This window comes from Lolium rigidum, chromosome 3, assembly GCF_022539505.1.
Source record: "Lolium rigidum isolate FL_2022 chromosome 3, APGP_CSIRO_Lrig_0.1, whole genome shotgun sequence".
NCBI lineage: Eukaryota > Viridiplantae > Streptophyta > Magnoliopsida > Poales > Poaceae > Lolium > Lolium rigidum.
In genome coordinates, this window is record NC_061510.1 from 81,712,996 (window position 1) to 81,718,850 (window position 5,855).

Genomic DNA, 5,855 nt, shown 5'->3' on the forward strand with positions numbered 1-5,855 from the left:
GAGCCTAAAGTCACGGAGCTTGTCGCTAAACTTCGCGTCTAGCATGATTTTGTTGGGCTTGATGTCCCAAAGGGAGCACAACGTTGTTGGCTTGGTGGATATGGATGTCGAGGCTGCGATTGGGCATTGACTTGTAAACGAGGGAGCAGATCGCTGCCAACGTGGCACCAGACCATGAGCAGCAAGAGGTTCTTGTGTTGAAGGCTGGTTATGACCATCCTCTAACGTGCACTCCTTCCTCTCCTGCTTGGATCCCTGTAAACTCTCTTGATAGCCACCTGAAGGTTCAGCTCGTCGAGGAATCATCTATGCACGGAGCGATGAAGGTGTATATACTAGTCTTTTTTTTTGCCGATTTCCGCTAATTAAGCTGTCAACTCTAACCTTCTCGATTAATAAAATTTACTTGTTTTAAAAAAAGACGTGAGATCTCATCACTACTCACTCTTTGGGTCAAAAAAGAGAACGTCTCTTCATGTCAAATATGCTACCTCAAACAAACGATCTCCATAATTGTGTCATGTGTGGTTCAAGGGTAATGAAACAAGATATCGTCTATTTATATATGCATGTCTTCTTTCTTCATACTCTCAGAACATCATTGGCACAACCAAGTACAAGTTGGGTCAATCTTGTTTCATAGATATTATGGTCCTCACTTTTGGGCAGTTCGAAAACACCAGCAGTGATTTTGTCATCAATGGGGTTTAACCAAATCTTTGCAGATGTAGTAGACAGTTCAAGTAGAAAATGCCATGGTTTTTCATAGGGCAAAGAGAAAAGGATTGTCATATTTCCCAACCATTGGTTATGAATGGGCAGCTTCATGTGATCGGGGCCTCGTCATTTGACCTTTTTTTATTCCCTTCCATGATGTACAATTTTATTCTTATTAAATTATTAATATGTGCATTACAAATAGTCTTACTATTTCTCGTAAGAGACAAATTGTGTAGCACATGTTCGAAGCTTCATTATGTCTGGCCCAAGGCGACTTTTATACAATAAAACTTATACGTACGGACGCAAATCAAAAAGCTTTCATAGCTCAGTTGGTTAGAGCACCCGTTTAGTAAGCGGGAGGTCTTGAGTTCAACTCTCAATGAAAGCACAGTTTTTATCTCATTGTGTAATTTTTTCAACCAACGCAGAATAGCTTTTTATCTCATTGTGTAATTTTTCCAACCAACGCAGAATAGCCACATTTTTCACAAAAACAGATCTTGCCGAACAGAACCGGTAGCCCGAGCAATCGCGCTATGCCAGTTGCGACTTGCGAAGCAGGCAGTTCATCTGCACTTGCTATCCACTGGAGCTCTGCAATGATGGAGCACCGGAAAGGCACCCGTCTGTCTAACTGGACGGCGCGGAGCTCACCGGAGCCAGATATGCAGCCACTTCGCACACGCGAGGTCACTGAGCGCGAGGCAACGAGCGGGTCACGATTTCTCAAAATAATTGCAGAGATATTGGATCCTGCACTAACTGAACGATGAGAAATGTGAGCCTCTGAACGATGCCCCGACGCTCTCGACAGCCGTCACCATCATTGCAGACAAGAAACAGGTGTGCGGATCCATAGTAAGACCTGAAGATTGATGACATCCGTGTGCGCCTACTCGATCGGGCGGTGACATAGAAAGCTCAGCCGAAGCCTATCGTATCCATCCATTCCACTAACAAATGATGAGTTTGCCCTAATGATTTAAACAGTCCACATAACACAAAGAGCAACGACAGAGGTGAAACAGATTACCGCCATAACTGAAAGATAGATTTAGAGAATTTCAACTTTGCCAAACAAGACGACTGCGCTGTAGTGTCTCTCCTATTATAGCATGTATGCTGATACAAAAGGATCAATGATAGGCTGGTAGCTGATTTCGGGGTATGAGACTGCCTCAGCCTTCACGCAATGCCAGATCCAGGTCGCATTATCTTATCCACTACCAAATATGTTCAGCAACTGCAACAAGCAATGCAAGAACAGAACCACATTTACCTTTCGTTAGCAGGCCTTCTTAATCGACGGACATGAAGGCCCTTGTGCTAGTGCTACAGATCAGAGCGGGACATGGAGAAGAGGAGGAGCAATCCAAAGAATTTAACCACGTTAGCCAATGAAACATCGCAAGGTAACTTGGAAGTTCCCAAAAAAAAAACAGAAAATGAATAACTTCTAAACTTCAGAATCAACCACACTGAGGCCATTCAGGAGCCCCTCAAAATTACCTTGAAAATGAAATACACCCATCTTTCAGTTCCTACTTCTCTCTGCTCTCTAATAACCAAAAACTAGAAGAAAAAAGCAGTTTAAACTTGGGAGAATTCCGCAAAGGTATCCTCCAAACATTAAATTACACCGTAGCAAAAATAACCTTAAGTTGCAAAATTCAACAAGGACAGAACAGGCCGAGCGGCCGGCACCGAGAATGCCGTAGATCCGTCCGGCAAGAAGATGCCTCCGACCATCCGTATACGCCTGCTCCCACCCCTAACCTTCTGCTCGTCTCATTGCCAGTAGTAGGAAACTAGGAATGATGCATGCTTGCCTGGCTCCACCCTGTCTGCCAATGGTGGTGGCGGCGGCGCCGCCCTCCTGCGCCTACATTGGACGAGGCGCCCTCACGAGGCTATGGGAGGGAGAGAGGGGAGGATTTGCTCATCCCAGATGTCGGTCGCCGCGCTCGCCATGGCGAAGAGACGAGCGGAGGCGAGGACATGGAGGCGGAAACGAAGGAAGCGTTTTGCTTGCTTTATTGTCACAGGGCGAGGGGAACCTGGACTTGGCATGTGACCGTTTGCATGTGTGTATGGGGCTTGCCAGCCGCTGAAGACGTACAGACTTGGTCTATGGACCGATTGTGAACACTGTACAAACAAGTACCTTGTCATTTTAGTTCTTTTTAATCGTTCACTCTTTTCTTTCATCCTATCGTTCCTGCATTCCATTATGGAATTTATAAATTTTTCATAGATCAAGAAGGATCCCAAATCAAAACTTGAAATTTGTTTTCCTTGCGTTATGAAAGGCTAAAACGGAACACAAATAGACCTCTATCCATGATTGAGATGTAGCACATGGGATTATGACGATTTGTCCTTGCATAATTTGCAAGACAGTGACCTGTCCTTACCTGTTGACGATCTACTTCGACAAAAGAGCAAACTCTATCTTGCCTTCATTTAACATTATAATTTGTATAGCATATAACCTATATACACAATTTGCAATTTGATGGTCAAAGCACCTTGCATTTTTTTTACAGAGGAAGTCATAAAGTAGTGTGATGATCTCTAATTTAGAGCTCATTTGATGCAAAGGAATATCAAATGATTTGTGGAGGATTTGATCCCTTGGGAAAAAAATACTCATATATTGATTGTATGATCCACATGTTTGGAATCCTTAGGATTTTTCCCAAAGGATTCAATTGCAATCTTGTTTAAAGGAAATTTTCATCCACTTCAACCTCATGTTAGAAGTCATTGTGATCGAAACACATACTTGACCTAAATTCTTGTAGTTTTTAATCTTTCAGAATTCAAGAGGACATGCCACCCCAATTCTATGCTTTTTTTTTGCTTTACTTTTTGAGAAACCTACTCAGAGAGGTCCTTGAAGGTTCATGCTTGGGCGGACAGCCTTATGTTGCCTAGCTTTTTCGATAAAGGGAATATATTAATATCAAGAAGATACCAATTACACCCAGCCTCTGCAACAACGCACCACCCTAATGGCACTACGGATGCACACAGCCAAAAAAAGGAAAAGAAAACTAAGAAACAAAAGCCCCGCTACAGCATCTCGGGCCTAACAACAGCAGTACATCCACCGCCAAGACAACACCTGAATTACAGACTCTCCAAAAAACGACGCCTCCAAGAAGGGAACAGTGCTCAAACACCATCGTCGCCCGATCAAAGATCTTAGGTTTTCACCACGAAGATAGTCCCCGCTCTCAAAACAATGCCTCCACCAAGGCCATTGCCAGGCACAACCAGTTAAGGCCAGACCTTGGGTTTTCACCCTGAAAGGTAGGACTCTGCGCTTCACATGTGTTGTCGCCCCCACTTTCATACCGCTGTTGTGAAGCCCGGAACACCAAGCCAGTCTCTCAACAGCGTGGAGACTTGAACCTCCCTTAGCTAGTCCTCCCCTCCGGCCTTCATGAAATTCTCTTCTTCCGACTTTCATCATGGATCCATAGTCACTTGATGTCAACACAGAAAAAGAGCTTCGCGCCGAAATAAAAGCATGGGTGCGCACGACCGAATACCTCCGATCCAGCAAACTCCAGGCAAAGCACTGTTACATTCGCTGGCGGAGCCTTCCGGAACTCAACCCTCCGGCCAGATCACGAGTCCAGGCCTCCGGTAGGTCCTCCTCTTCACGCAAGAGAGGCCCTAGGACCGCCGCCTTTATTCACGCAAGACATGAGATCCCAAGATCCACCATATCTTGCCGGCCCTCTCTGGTGGAAGGAGGAGGCCGCCGCCATGGTCGGGGCCGCCGCCCCGACGCCCAAGTGATGCGGGCGAGCCGCAGACCATCGATGCAACCCGCGACGGAACAACATGGTGCAGGAGCTCGGGGCCCTCCAGACCCATGCGGGTCCAGATCGAGCCCAACCACCCCGCCGCCATCTGCCAACCGCCAAACGCCGCACCTCCGGCCGTCGTTGCCACGCACCACCACCGCAAGGCCCGAGAGCGAGCGCCGCCGTCGCCGAGCCCTGCCGCGACCGGCGAGAGCCCCGCCGCCGCCACACCGCGCGGGCTTTGCCCGGCAGCGCCGCCGCAGCGGCGGAGGGAAGGGAGGGCGGAGGGGAGGGGTACTCGGGCGGCGGCAGGTGGAGCCCCGGTGCGGCGCAGCGCCGCCGCACGGGGGGACGGGGGAGGGGTTAGGTTTCTGAGTTCTAGCAGCTGAGGTGACATAACAGTACACGAAATGTTGCCTAGCTAGCTTTCTGGAAGTCTATAACGATCAAAAAAAAGTTGGTTTATACCGTGGCAACAAATTCTACTCGTTGTAGGGATACAAGTATAAGCTACGAGTTTGAAACTTGTCATGGTATGTGCATTCCGTGCATGCCTTTACTTTATTTTGAGTTATTAGCTCTTCCATTTACGCGAAGAGATTTTAGTTGTAAAATCTCGTATCGGCAATATAAATATATAGATACGGATGAGTTTCCGATTCAGAGTCACTCGACGAGAAGACTTTGTGCTATGAAAAAAAAGGCATAATCAACATAAAAGAAATAGTGCCTTTTGCATCCAAATAAGAAAGAAATATTTGCTTTTGTGAACCATGTGCATAGGTTCTACTTATGCCGGTGCAGTGCCGTTCTGTGGCCCTAGTTGAGGAGAGACGGGCGAATGGTGTGTGCCAGTGGCCGAGTGGCTTGCAGAGGGACCATATGAGGTTTGGTTCTTGTTTGCGGGGGCTGCACAAAGGATATTCCCCATTCCATTTGTTTGTCTTGGTGCTCTTTTTCTTCTCACGCGAGGTTTAACCCGGAGCTGCCAGCTCCTTGTCCTGGTGCGTTTTTTCGTCTCTCACAAAAGATATCAGGAGAATTACACAAATGCACAGCTTATCATACAAGATTCAAAACTTGGCACGTCCTTTTGTAAGAAAAAACCTTGCCAATGGAGTGTGCTTGATCGATTGGGGCCGAGCCTCAAAGTGGACCAACGGCCATGATGTACGTACATGACAGTAGGGTGAGCAATCAAGTGACGAATCTGGAACACGAGCTCCAACAACACAGGCCCTGAAGCCTGAAGCATCATGAATGCACCTGGCTACCTCGACGTACGTAGCGCGCGACTGGGAAATGGGAATCGGC

The 5,855-nt window shown here is 47.0% G+C and overlaps 1 non-coding gene across 1 annotated transcript; it reads left to right on the forward strand.

Annotated features, from left to right (window-relative positions):
- Positions 1-1,037: 1,037 nt before the first annotated feature.
- TRNAT-AGU lies at positions 1,038-1,111 on the forward strand. Its single transcript has one exon. It is a non-coding gene; the product is annotated as a tRNA-Thr (tRNA).
- Positions 1,112-5,855: the final 4,744 nt, after the last annotated feature.